Source organism: Staurois parvus, unplaced genomic scaffold, assembly GCF_062004578.1.
Source record: "Staurois parvus isolate SC_StPar_1 unplaced genomic scaffold, SC_StPar_1.0 ptg000696l, whole genome shotgun sequence".
In the NCBI taxonomy this organism is placed as follows: Eukaryota; Metazoa; Chordata; class Amphibia; order Anura; family Ranidae; genus Staurois; species Staurois parvus.
Window position 1 is genome coordinate 10,877,712 of NW_028318492.1, and position 12,313 is coordinate 10,890,024.

General features: G+C 44.3%; 1 protein-coding gene and 1 pseudogene across 7 annotated transcripts in view; one reads left to right on the forward strand and one right to left on the reverse strand.

Annotated features, from left to right (window-relative positions):
* GK (glycerol kinase) overlaps nucleotides 1–12,313 on the reverse strand; it is a 109,273-nt gene that overhangs the window by 95,574 nt on the left and 1,386 nt on the right. The gene's annotated exons all lie outside the window — the stretch shown is intronic.
* On the forward strand, nucleotides 3,098–3,260 carry LOC149446152 (U2 spliceosomal RNA; annotated as a pseudogene).

Genomic DNA, 12,313 nt, shown 5'->3' on the forward strand with positions numbered 1-12,313 from the left:
TACAGGATTTATATAGCGCCAACGGTTTGCTCAGCGCTTTACATTATAGTGGGAGACAATACAGTAACTATACAGTTCAATACAAGATGGAATTGAGGGCCCTGCTCCTTGGAGCTTACAATCTAAGAGGGAGGGGATAGTGGTACAATGGGTAAAACTGTGGGGGATGGAGTGGTTGGAAGCGTAGAGGATTCCAGTATTAGCACAGAGCGGGATAGGCTTCCCTGAAGAGATAGGTTTTCAATGATCGCCTAAAGGTAAGTAGAGTAGGTGATAGTCTGATAGATTGGGGTAGGAAGTTCCAGAGGATGGGTGACCCCCTGGAGAAGTCTTGGAGACGAGCATGGGAAGAGGAGATAAGGGAGCTAGAAAGTAGGAGGTCTTGCGAGGAGCGGAGTGTATGGTTTAGGTGATATTTAGAGATAAGATCAGTTATGTAAGTTGGGGCAGTGTTGTGGATGGCTTTGTATGTCATTGTTAGTGTTTTGAATTTTATCCGTTGGGCAACTGGGAGCCAGTAGAGGGATTGGCAGAGAGGGGTGGCAGATACAAGCATATACGTGAACCCACGCTAAGGGAGAGCAAATGAGAAGTTCATTGTTAGGTTTTAGCCATCACCAGTGAACTACAGAACATTTCCCCTATGTTATGGAAAGGAGAGGAGAGGGAGGTGTTTGTAGTCTAAATCAGGAATGCAGCCTAAAGTGATAAAGCTTCTCCTCCATAGATTCCCTGCAGGAGGTGATCGTTACCACCCAAAACCAAAACGTGAGTTGCTGTCAGGATCACCAAGTGAAAAAAAAGCCTACAATAAAACAAACAAAAAACTAATGCAGCCACCCCTGGTAATCTGCAATATACTTTTTCTTGTTCTTGGGTTTAGATAGGATTTAAGCTAATTTTCTGTTCATTTAATGATTGTAATTTGAATGCTAGGGATTTAGAAGATGCTGTGCAAAATGATTTAGAAAGGTCCAAAATAAGCTACATCCACAGCCACCCATTATAAATATTAAGCAAATTCCTCTGACATCTAGATTTCTAGCTGGTCATTATTTATATGAACTTATTTTCCAGTCCATATTCCTGGGTCAGTAATCTTTCCTACTCTTTAGGATATACCTGGAGATCCATATTTACTGAGTGCAGAGCTCAATCCCTTTTTACAGATACAACATTTATTTTACACCAATCAACTGATACCATACCAGTCATTAAAGCATCTCTTTTCCTTAAAGCGTCTTAGAAAGAGCTGAGCTCAGTTCTCTGAGGGCTTGGGGTATAAGCCATCTGGCATAGGTGCTTTCCTTACATTTATTTTGTATAATCACTGTCCATCATCACTAACACACTCATACTCCCCAACCTGTTGAGAATAAGGGCTCATTTACATGGGTGTACTGATCCCTATATCAGTGAGAAGGGTTGTCTTTGTCCGCACAGGTGTTCCATTTATCTGTGTACAGGCAGTCCCCATTTACAGTATCTCTCAGAAGTGAGTACACTCCTCACATTTTTGTAAATATTTTATTAGATCTTTCCATGTGACAACACTCAAGAAATGACACTTTGCTACAATGTAAAGTAGTGAGTGTACAGCTTGTATAACCGTGTAAATTGCTGTCCCCTCAACATAACTCAACACACAGACATTAATGTCTAAACCACTGGCAATAAAAGTTGTCAATATTTTGTGTGGCCACCATTATTTTCCAGCACTGCCTTAACCCTCTTGGCATGGAGTTCACCAGAGCTTCACAGGTTGCCACTGGAGTCCTCTTCCACTCCTACATGACAACATCACGATGCTGGTGGATGTTAGAGACCTTGCACTCCTCCACCTTCCATTTGAGGTTGCCGCACAGATGCTTAATAGGGTTTAGGTCTGGAGACATGCTTGGCCAGTCCATCACCTTTACCCTCAGCTTCTTTAGCAAGGTAGTGGTCATCTTGGAGGTGTGTTTGGGGTCACTATCACGTTGGAATACTGCCCCGCGGCCCAGTCTCTGAAGGGATGGGATCATGCTTTGCTTCAGTATGTCACAGTACACGTCGCATTCATGGTTCCTTCAATGAACTGTAGCTCCCTAGTGCCGGCAGCACTCCTATAGCCCCAGACCATAACATTCCCACCACCATGCTTGACTGTAGGCAGGACACACTTGTCTTTGTACTCCTCACCTGGTTGCCGCCACACACACTTGACACCATTTGAACCAAATCAGTTTATCTTGGTCTCATCAGACCGCAGGACATGGTTCCAGTAATCCATGCCCTTAGTCTGCTTGACTTCAGCAAACTGTTTGCGGGCTTTCTTGTGCATCATGTTTAGAAGAGGCTTCCTTCTGGGACAACAGCCATGCAGACCAATTTGATGCAGTGTGCGGTGTATGGTCTGAGCACTGACAGGCTGACCCCCCACCTCTTCAACCTCTGCAATGCTGGCAGCATTCATACATCTATTTTCCAAAGACAACCTCTGGATATGACGCTGAGCACGTGCACTCAATTTCTTTGGTCGACCATGGCGAGGCCTGTTCTGAGTGGAACCTATCCTGTTAAACCATTGTATGGTCTTGTCCACTATGCTGCAGCTCAGTTTCAGGGTCCTGGCAGTCTTCTTATAGCCTGGGCCATCTTTATGTAGAGCAACAATTCTTTTTTTCAGATCCTCAGAGAGTTCTTTGCCATGAGGTGCCACGTTGAACTTCCAGTGACCAGTATGAGAGTAAGAGCGATAACACCAAATTTAACACACCTGCTCCCCATTCACACCTGAGACCTTGTAACACTAACGAGTCACATGACACCGGGGAGGGAAAATTGCTAATTGGGCAAAATTTGGACATTTTCACTCAGGGGTGTACTCACTATTGTTGCCAGTGGTTTAGACATTAATGGCTGTGTGTTGAGTTATTTTGAGAGGACAGCAAATTTACACTGTTATACAAGCTGTACACTCACTACTTTACATTGTAGCAAAGTGTCATTTCTTCAGTGTTGACCCATGAAAAGATATAATAAAATATTTACAAAAATGTGAGGGGCGGACTCACTTGTGGGAGATACTATAACATAGTAACATATGTAACATACTGTCGCTTCTCGGCCTTTTGGCTAAGATCAAGTGTAGTATCTGTTCTTATCAGTGTCCAGCAGGGGTGCTCCACGGTCATTCTAGCTTTGCGGGGATGACTGTTTGTATAGTACCCCTGCTGGTATGATGGGGATCCTGACGGCTAGTACTGGCTGGAACAGAAATCGAGGCGCTGACAGGCTGTTGGGGCCCGAGAGTAAATCCCCCGGGAAGACCGGAGGGGCCCAGTTCCTCCTGATTTGAACGGATCTACCTTGTCTGGCCAGGAGCCGGGAAGGCAGAAAGTCCGCAAACCAGTGCCCCCTGAGTGGTCGCCTCAGGGGTGTTCTTAGTAACACCTGGGTGTGGGACCCCAACGTGTGAAAATGCACATGGTCACTGTGTTTAAACACTTTTTCTGCACAGCACCCTCAGGACCAGGCCTTCTGGCTAAGTTCGGCGCAATTTTTGCTACAGGCCTCAGGGCCTGGTCTGTGCACATTTGGCACGACCACTTTTTATTTATTTAATTTATTATTTCTCCCACTGTTTGTCACTTTCACTCTTATGTGTGTGTTTTATTTCCTCACAGGATGGACGGTGTGGGTCCTCGGGCCTACCCTGAAGTCTAGGGGGAGGATGTGTGGCCTTTTGGTTCCTTCCTCCCCTGTCCCTAGGGGGTTTTCTCTTCGGGAGAACCCCCTGGCCAAGTACTGAGTGGCTGGCTTCGGCTGGCCACAAGGAACGGTGGTCCGCCAGGCCTTTTGGCTAGGTGGACCAAATGGGAACCTTGTCCCTGTCAGGAGCTTCGTGCCCGGGGGATCAGGGTAGAGGTCCATCCCCTTCGGGGGAAGGACAAAGCACACCCCTAAGTGCACTTTTTTGTGTGGTGTTTCGCACTTGCACGTTTTTTGTGATTCACTTACGGGTTTTTCGGTTTTCGCACGTTTGCTGACTTTAAAAAAAAATATATGTTGTTGTGCCAGCTACACCAAATTACATTGAAAGTGATGTGACAGTTGCTATTATTGTCCAATGGCGCCCACCAAAATAATCAAGAATGTGTGCCAATGTGCTATGCTAAAAATTGTCCTAAATGTAGACCATTACCACACTGGTGTAAATACTATGGGGAGGACAGATAGCAAGCAGCAGTGTTGCAGGAGGGAGAGCCCCAAGTCTTTGGTTGCTTGGTTGGCCAGGCTGTGAGGAGGTCACTTCCACACAACGTTGCGGCACAGGGCTGTGCCATAAATGTACGCAGTGCAGCAAAAGTGCAGCTCAGTATACATAAATGTTTACAGGCAGGGAAAAGGGTCTGTGACAGAAAAGACCAATAGGATCTGTTCTGTCATACGAGTCTGACTGGTGAGTGTTTTGGGTTTTTTACAGATTTAATTCTGCTTTGAGATAGCATTCAATATTGTGGTGGCCTTAAATATTTAACAAGCAAGGTTTTACTTTCGCTGAGAAGTAAGCTGACACAGCACAAGCTTTAATAATCTACAGATCGAAGTTGTGGAATCCAAAACAGTTATGTTGTCACCTTTCTCCTCGCCGCATGTCCAAACCGGATTCCATATATTTATAGAACATCATAAACTGAGGAAAGTTCCCCATGACTTCCAACACAATGGTACAAAATCTATAAAGCAGCCACCTCATTACAGGCTATCAGTGAATGAGGGCATAAGGCACACTGTGAGGCAGTAGTAGAAAAGGCTGCCTAATACACTTTCCTGTGGTAGTTCCATTATTTGAAAGGCTGTAGCCTGACTAGTAAAATATGATGGTCCCCTTCACAACAAACATTTTTTATTACCTTCAACCAGAACTTTCAAAGCCCCAGTGCAAGAAATTGTAAATGGCCCCCCTGACCCCTGGCTGGGACCCTTCCCTCCGAGCGGAATGCCAGGATTTGGTCGCAAGTGCGACCTTTGCGACTTTGGTAGTTCTGCCACTGGTGTCAGTTTTTCTTTTTGTTGTTTTCTTTTTATTATTTATTTTTTACCATTTTATTATTATTTTTATTTTTTTTTAAACAAATTTTTAGGGGCCCCATTGGGGGCTTTGGTGAAATATGTGGGGTCTAACCAGACCTCTGATGTTCCACCTTTGAGAAAGAGAAAGGAAATTAAGGACACAGCCCTCAGTCTCTTTCTACAGCCTCAGCAGCACAGAATGAATGGACAGGAATAGCTCTATACAGAGCTTCCTATTCATTAACAAACTGAAACATAGTAAATACAGTTTACTATGCCTCAGTTATAAATAGACAAAGTCATTGATTCTGCCCATTCAGACAAAGAAGGGGCCAGAAAATGATGCACTAAGATGCACTAATGCAGGCCATAAACAGGTCAAAAATTGGTCAATTGAAAAAATAAAAAATAAATAAAAATCGGTCGTTCGATCGGGAAACTATACCACCAACGTTAAAAAAAAAAAATCAGCTGATTTTCGTCCCGTCTACGGCCGGCATTAACCCCATAACTTCTGCCCCTTGCAGAGACGGGAGGAGGAGAAAGCAGAAGAAAGGAGGAAGAGGGAGGAGGAAGGAGGAGGAGGAAGAAGAAGGAGGAGGAGGAAGGAGGAGGAGGAGGAGAAAGAAGAGGAAGAAGGAGGAGGAAGAAGAAGGAGGAGGAAGAAGAAGGAGGAGGAAAAAGGAGAAGGAAGAAGAAAAAGGAGGAGGAGGAGGAAAAAGGAGGAGGAAGAAGAAGAAGAAGGAGGAGGAGGAGGAAAAAGGAGGAGGAAGAAGAAGGAGGAGGAGGGAGGAGGAGGAAGGAGGAGAAGGAAGAAGAGGAAGAAGAAGAATAAGGAAGGAGAAGAAGAAGGAAGGAGAAGAAGAAGGAAGGAGAAGAAGAAGGAAGGAGAAGAAGAAGGAAGGAGAAGAAGAAGGAAGGAGAAGAAGAAGGAAGGAGAAGAAGGAAGAAGAAGGAAGAGGAAGAAGAAGGAAGAGGAAGAAGAAGTAGAAGGAAGAAGAAGAAGGAGGAAGAGGAGGAAGAAGGAAGAAGAAGAATTCCAGTCCGCTATTATATTTTATATGAAAAAGTCTTGCGGTTGCAACAAATGTATCCATTTGTATCCAAATAAAACCATCTGTATCCAAATAAAAACATTGTAATACATTATTTGGATTACAATGTTTTTATTTGGATACAAATGGATACATTTGTTGCAACCACAAGACTTTTTCATATAAAATAGAATAGCGGAGTGGAATTCTTCTTTTTCTTCTCCCTGCAGGTCACGGCTCATGTGTAGATTTTTTATCGGTAAAACGATCGGCCGATTTGCCCATCATTGCCGGGAAAATCGGCTGTGAATTCTCCAACATGCCCGATAAAAAAAAAATGTGCAAAAACCCCGAAAAACGGCCGACCAATTAACAGACTAACGGTGTGAAAATTGGCCGATTTTTTTATCGGCCGAAGAATCGGCCGATTTTTGACCCATCTATGGTCAGCATTACCGGCCCCTTCCATGCTCTCCATCCTGACACATCCCCCGCAGCAGCTGACGGGAGAGGGGAACCCGGCAGCATTGTAGGGGGGAAGGGGGCTAGTAGAGAATACAGGGGGGGCCAGGAGAAAACACAGGGGCAGCAGAAATAAGCTAGATAGGAGGGATGGAATATAGAGGAACCGATCCCTCCATTTTCCTCCTCTTCCTCTATATGTTACCCCTCCTGTCCAGGTGTACAGGGGGGCCACAAGGGCCCCCCGGAGCATGGGGCTGGGTCACAACTGCGACCCCTGCAGTTACGCCCCTACCTATAACACAATGGCAGATTTCACAAGCAGGTAGTAAAAGTGGAACAACTAAAAGTCAGAATTGATTTGCATACTTGTTCTAAAGCAGCACTGACATTTTTGAAGCTGCCAAATCAGTGCAACAAACAAGCAGTTACCATTTCAGCAAAAACAGATCTTAAAGCAAAAGTCTCTCTCCAAATTTTTGTAGCACTTTGCTCCATCTTCTTACATGCTGTCTAAGGCTAGCTTGTGAGGTCAGATAGGGCACCCCTCCTCCTGTCACTGCCTTCCAACAACACAGCTAGCAAGGAGATGACCAATTTGACAGATGGAACTTCCCAGAGACAAGCTTCTCACAAGGAATGCAGATGACAGCAGGGCAGTGGATAAGGGGGTACCATCAGTCCTCCTGTTCGGGGCCCAGGCCAGCGGGGGGCAGGAAGCTGGGTGAATTGGATGTGGGCAGGGAGGGTGATCAGTATAGCAGGAGTGGCAATTACTGGAACTGATCGCCTGAATGGCTCTCCCTGCAGCAGCTGAAATCTGGCTTCTTCTTCTCCTCTCCCTTCTGCTTGCTTTTAGCTGCTGCAGAGTAAGCCATACAGGGTATCAGTTCAAGTAAATGTCCCCTCACTGCACCCATCACCCTACCAGTGCACCATACTTTTCACCCTGCCATTTTACCCTTTGTGCCCCCAGCCTTGCAGTGCTGCCGACTTCCCTCCTCTCCTTCCCACCAGCAGCTGCAAGCACATAATAGGATACTTCAGGATGGAGAGTGGGGGAAGGGTCCGGTAAATAAGTCACATTTACCAGCCCCTTCCTTTCCTCAATGAACACAATGACCGATCGGTACCGATCACTCACTGTGTTCATTCATAAATAAAGCTTAGTAAACTGTTTTTCTTGGGGTGGAGGGCCCTGTCAAGTTGACTGTATGGGGCCCCGTGGTTTCTAACAGCAGCCTTGGATGTCAGACTTGTCAGCTGAAATGTTTCAGGTAATCAGCAATGCTTGGAGCCGATGTGTCCCCAATGGAGAAGGATATTTCCTGTCCAAGTGATACTAGTCACCTTTACTGGATACAGGTTCTCTGAGAGGGAACTGGACAAGCACAGGGTAAATTTCCCCTCAGTTCCTATGTTGAAGGCAATGGTTACCAGCGACATGTGTCTCTGTGAGGGAAAATTTCCCTTCAGACAAAGACGGGTACAGACCAATCCCAAACAAAATAAAAATGTCAGCACAGTGGCCATAACAATACAGTACTGTTCTTTCTCAGGTTGGCGTTCACAAGTAATACAAATATTGAGCCTGCAGAGAAGTACATGAAATGCTAAAAAATGATCATTGTAAATCTTTATTTCTTGTACTTTTTGCCACCTGTCAGAGGAAGGGTATACATGTTTAATTGCTGCAACTTAGTAACAGAGTGCAACCTAATGACATGAAGTCAGTGAACACCTTTTTCCAATTGTTCAGTAATAGTCATGCTGTTTTTCTGGCCAGATTTCCACTTGGCTTCACTCCGTTCTACATGACCTTCAGGATTGGACGGCAACCTTCACCATGCTAACAGAAGCAAACAGCACATATACTAAATGAACCATCTATTAGAAAGTCAACGGCACGCACAGCGGGTGCTTATCACCAACCCGTGTTCAAGTGCTCACTGAGGACTTCCCATACCTGAAGATCACACTGTTCTGAAGAGCTGTCCTTCACAATCAGCATGACCTTCAGGATTTGATGGCAACCTTTTCAATGCTAACAGAAGTAAACAGTACATATACTAAATGAACCATCTATTAGAAAGTCAATGGTGCGCACAGCAGGTGCTGATCACCAACCCCATGTTCAAGTGCTCACTGAGGACTTCCCATACCTGAAGATCACACTGTTCTGAAGAGCTGTCCTTCACAATCAACATTTAACCAGATAGGAGACAAGAGGAAGCCATAGAGAGGCAGCACTGGTTTACTAAAGACACTCATATCTGTGTATAGTTATAAAAGGCGGTTCTTTTCTTTCTTTTACCTCACATCATCTTGCATCACTAGTACATGCTACAGATCACCTATAAAAACCACAGTATGGACCTTTATATTTCTGCTACTAGACAATCGCAAATGTTCAGAAACAAGATTCATCAGTGTTTCGACTTGACTGCAAAACCACTAGAGACAATTGCTCTTGATGCTTTTCCATGATGTGAAGCAATCGCTGTGCTTAGCTACAAGTCACTGAAGGAGGACAATTTGCAGAGGAGAACAACCCAATGCTGTAGCAAATCACCAGTGATTTTTTTTTTCTTCACTTTAGACTTATACATGTCCCTCTTCAATGACTTTCCATGATTTGCCAAATCCCTCCCAAACACAACTGAACTTTTACATTTTTTTATTTTAAAGAACAATTCTAGGCATCCGTATGGTATTACATACTTACATTAGACCAGCTTGGAAAAATGTAATTCTGTACACACCATACCTGGATATTGACCCTGGAAGTTGGAAATCACTTAAGCAGACACCACTATTGTGAACTCAGGAGGTGGGCCACTCCACACGGGTGCCATTCAGAGAACGCACTGCATTTTATGAATGAATGCAAAGTGTTCTCTGACTGGACAAGGTGGTGAGCTTGACATCACCACCCCACCTATCCACCTCGCCCAATCAAAGAATCCTTTGCATGCAAAGCATTCTCTGAATGGCTCCCTTACCAAGCGCCCAACATCTGAGTTCAGTAAGTAGAGGTGCAGCCATTCAGCACTGGACCCAGAAACAAATGGAGATCATTAGAGTAGCAGTGTCTACTTCATTGATTTCCAGCTTCCAGGGGAGTTGACCATGTATGGTTTATACATGGTTACATTGGTCTAAACTGAACCAGTGTAATGAAGTATAACAAGCTGATGTCCAGCGCTACCAGCTTTCTTACCTAGTTGAGAATGTTGTCAACCCTCCACCACAGCCACCACTTTAAGCCTCCCACGATACTTGAATCACACATCCCATGAGGCATCAGGACAATCACTACCACACCGCACATGCATCATAGCACATCACAGGGACACATCAGGCATGTCATCTCTTCCTCTAACTGGATTTTAAGTTATTCAAGATACCTTTAAAAGTGCCATCACCTGCAGTCTAATACACTTTACCATTGCTTTGTTGATAGTTGATTACCACCTACTTATTCACAATATACAATCAAGGATTGCAAGCCCATGTACTTCATAAAAATGCAACCCACCCCCTTCCCATCTCCAGACCCAATCTATCATCTTCTATATACCAATTTGATGTCTATAATATCCCATCTGATTGTTACTGAAAACTCAAACATTTGTTTGGAAACCTATTGCATTCAACTGTATTGTCATAGCCCTCCTATTGAAAACCAAATAAAAATATTGCGAAAGAAAACATGACAGTATTCAACTGCAGTACAAAATTCACTGCTATGCTGAAAGCTCTGGGGTGTCCATGCTCAAAGCAGCATAGAAAACCCAGATTCCAAGCAGCTCCCTATAAAAGTGTTATTCACTGCCAATTACTCAGCAACAGAAGTGGGAATTTCAAAAGTGTTTGTCTCTTTTACGTCAATTCTTCAACACTGGATCTTGCTTCATGCAAGATAAAATTGCTCAATTTCCTATTACTACTACTGTGGAAATGAAATGTAGGCATGTCTACTCTATTATTCACTTTTTATGAATGAACTACACGCAGTGATTACCATGTAGACCTTTCCCATAATACACTGAAAAAAAAAAGCAGAAGATTAAGGCACTGGAAAAACACTGATCTCCACAAGGACACTCAGAAAATGACTGTTCCCTGTAAAATTTGTTCACACCTGAAAGCAGCCTTTGCGTGTTCTGTTTCCATACACCAGATCAGAATGCGGTGCTTAGAAATGAATGAAATGTCACACTATGACATGGCAATAAAGTTAAAAAAAAAATAGTAGTTGTGCTCAGCACTTTAAAAGGTCAAGGCACCACCAGCCAGAACCAACACTTCCTGCCCAGTAGGACACAGTGATTTGCAATGCAGAAAATGTGAACCAGCCCTAAATAGGTGTGCATATACAGTAGACAATTACTTATTTTTCTCTGTGCAACGATCTTTCTTATCAGCCCCCCCATGTATATGCAACCTTTTGATGACATCAGGGATCACACTTGAGGTCCTCTATATCTAAGTTGACCACCAATGTCCTTATACCCTTCTGAGTGATTTAAAGCTCATTTCCAGAACCAGATTTCCATATTATTCTATTGTGCTCGTTCGTATAGGAGCAGTGCGCAATTGCACAACGCATCAAAGGTACAGGAGCTTCTTTGGGGCACGATCCCACAGTCCCAATAAACTTCAATGGGGGTGCCCGAAAAACGCATGTAATGTTAATATTTTTAATATGCCACGTCACATCTAACAACTGTCTCCTCCACTAACTAGTTTTCTTCTGGCTAAAACAAAAAACACTCAAACCTGGTAAATAAGCAAAAAAAAAAAGCCCATGTATAAATCCAGGTTAGTCTTTCCAAATAAGGCCCCTTTCACACGACAGCTCCATTCATCCCTATGGACAGGCGTGTGTAAATGGACTTTTGTTTGTGTACACCCACTTATCTCCAGGTCCATTAAATAAGTAAATGGAAGGGGATCCGTCCTCTTCTGTTCAGGTGGATCTGAGGGTAGTCAGGTATAAATGGACAGCGCAGTCTGTGTACACTTCACTACCCAAAGAGCAGCTGTCTGTGCCCGTTCTACAAATAGAGTGGACACAGACCTGTCATTCGCCTGCTCTGCTCTGATCAGATCAGCAGACAAATCTTCCTGCTGATCAAATCAAAGGGGCCTTAAAGTGGAACTTTATAAAATAAAAAGGGTGAACAGGCAGGAATTTTAATGCAGGAGAGACATACTTTGTCTCTTCTGCATTAAAGATACTTACCTACCTGAACGCCCCTTGTTCAGTGAGCTGTGCATCATCCCTGCCCAGCCAATGCCCCGGAAGCCAGCCGCCTGAAGAGGTCAGTGTCCAGGAGCTACGGAATACTGCACCACTGGAGCCAAGGTAGGTATAGTTCAGCTTTAACCGATTCTCGACTGGGACCAGGTGATCGTCAGTGGAGCTGACAGGGGAGAGGTCTATATGTAAACAATACAGATCTCTCCCCTGTTAGCACGAACAGGCTGCTTTGTATTACTCTGCACAGCAGAGCCATACCAAGCAGCTTGTTTCCCTAGTAAAACACACACAGCACACTTAGTAAAGCACACACAGTTAACCCTTTGATCCCACCAGATGATAACCCTTTCCTGCCCAGTGTCATTAGTACAGTGTCAGTGCTTTTTTTTTTAGCACTGATCACTGCATTAGTGTCACTGGGGATGTCAGCGGCAGTTAGACAATTCCCCCCCAGTGTCAGAAAGCCTGTCGCAGTACTGCTAAAAGTCGCTGA